Here is a 2,407-nt window from a genome sequence, read left to right as displayed (position 1 = left end):
TGTGTGGAATCAATCATGTTATTTTGGGTAGTTAAAAAGAACAATGATATAGGAAAACGGGTCAATTTGACCCAAGGACAACCGGAGGGTTAAAAATATAAGCCACTCAGCTAAATTCATTCCATTTTTAATTGAATTATTATTGTCAAATCCCAACAGAAGTTATCTCAGGATGCTTATAGAGAGAGGAGGTCTAGACCACACTCTGTAATTTACAGAGACCCAACAATTCCCCCATAAGAGCCAACATTTGGTGCAACGGTGGCAAGTAAAAACTTCCTTTAAACCTCGGACCCTGGCTCTCAGTGAGCGGTTATCTGCTTAAGAAGCAACAGAAATAGTAGAAATCCCAAAATTATCAAATGTCTAAACTAGGGGTGGGGGAAAAAGCTGATACAGCATAGTACCGCGATATTTTCATATACTGTGTCAATACACAAACGCCAAGTATGGATCTTTTATTAGATATAATATATTGTATACAGTGAGGAAAATCAGTATTTGAACACAATTCAAATTGTTCAAATTCACAATTTTGCAAGTTCTCCCACTTAGAAATCATGGAGGGGTCTGAAATTGTCATCATAGGTGCATGCCCACTGTGAGAGACACAATCTAAAAAAATAAAATCCAGAAATCACAATGTATGATTTTTTAACTATTTATTTGTATGATACAGCTGCAAATAAGTATTTGAACACCTGTCTATCAGCTAGAATTCTGACTCTCAAAGACCTGTTAGTCTGCCTTCAAAATGTCCACCTCCACTCCATTTATTATCCTAAATTAGATGCACCTGTTTGAGCTGCATAAAGACACCTGTCCACCCTATACAATCAGTTAGAATCCAACCACTAACATGGCCAAGACCAAAGAGCTGTCCAAAGACACTAGAGACAAAATTGTACACCTCCACAAGGCTGATAAGGGCTACGGGGAAATTGCCAAGCAGCTTGGTGCATCTAATTTAGGATAATAAATGGAGTGAAAGTGGACATTTTGAAGGCAGACTAACAGGTCTTTGAAGGTCAGAATTCTATCTGATCTCACAGTGGACATGTACCTACGTTGACAATTTCAGACCCCTCCATGATTTCTAAGTGGGAGAACTTGCAAAATGGCAGGGTGTTAAAATACTTATTTTCATCACTGTATGTGTGTGTGTCTGCTTGTATGTGTGTGTTTGTGTGTGTAGGCTGGGAGGCGCTGACGGCCTACGTCCCCGACCTTTACGTAGACTCGACTGATCTTTCGTTACCTGGGCGGCTGTAAGGTGGCAAGTTACGTTCACTACCCCACTGTCAGCACCAACATGCTGTCTGTAGTCAGAGAGAGGAGTCCCAGGTAACACACACACACACACACACACACACACTCAGAGACACACACATATGCACGCACACGCATCCACACACTCACATACACACACACATGCACGCACACTCACTCACTCACTCACTCACTCACTCACTCACACAAACACACACAGAGTTTAAGCCGCTGTAGTTCAGCCCATGGATCTCACATCTTTTGATTCCAGATTCAACCACTCGGACCTGGTCTCCAGGAACGCGGCGCTGAGCATCCTGAAGGTGGTGTACTACTGGGGCTTTGCCCTGCTTTACGGCCTCGCCGGCTCCTGCAGCCACGTCGTCATGGTGAACTCCACCTGGACGTTGAGCCACATCCTGGCGCTGTGGCGCGCGCCGTGCCGTACCCGCCCTGTGGCGTCAGGGCCTTCCTGGACATCCCGCTGGTGGAGGAGGGGGGGGAGGAGGACTGGGTGGAGCTGGGACCCGAGGAAGAGGACGCCGGAGCAGACAGGAAGTGCCACTCCATCGTGTCGGTGGGTCAATTCCAGCCAGAGAAGGACCACCGGCTGCAGATCTGGGCGTTCCAAAAGCTGCTGGGCAGAAGAGCGGAGACGCCCGGGGGGAAGGGCTCGGTAAAGCTGGTGCTGATTGGTGGATGCAGGAACCCGGAACACGAGGAGCGCGTGCTGATGTTGCGCGGGCTCTGCCAGGAGCTCGGCGTCTGCGACCGCGTCAACGTCAGACTCAACACGAGCTTCGAACAGCTGAACACTCACTCACTCACTCAATTACACACACAGACACACACACACACACAAACAATCACTCACTCACTCACACACACACTCACTCTCACACACACACTCACACACACACACACACACACACAATCACAAACACACTCTCACACACAAACACACTCACTCACTCACTCACTCACTTATTCACTCACTCACACACACACTTACTAAATCACAATAGATTAAGAAAAGAAGCCATTTGAGGTTGTGTTGTGTCTGTGTGCAGGCGTGGTGGAGTGTATTGCTGCAGGTGCCATTGTCCTGGCTCATAATTCCGGCGGTCCCAAGCTGGAC

At 47.2% G+C, this 2,407-nt stretch overlaps 1 pseudogene; it reads left to right on the top strand.

The window, feature by feature from the left end:
* The first annotated feature begins 560 nt into the window (after window positions 1-560).
* Window positions 561-2,083, top strand: LOC116686211 (GDP-Man:Man(3)GlcNAc(2)-PP-Dol alpha-1,2-mannosyltransferase-like; annotated as a pseudogene).
* Window positions 2,084-2,407: the final 324 nt, after the last annotated feature.

This window comes from Etheostoma spectabile, unplaced genomic scaffold (assembly GCF_008692095.1).
Source record: "Etheostoma spectabile isolate EspeVRDwgs_2016 unplaced genomic scaffold, UIUC_Espe_1.0 scaffold333, whole genome shotgun sequence".
NCBI lineage: Eukaryota > Metazoa > Chordata > Actinopteri > Perciformes > Percidae > Etheostoma > Etheostoma spectabile.
This window is presented reverse-complemented; position numbering and strand designations above follow the sequence as displayed.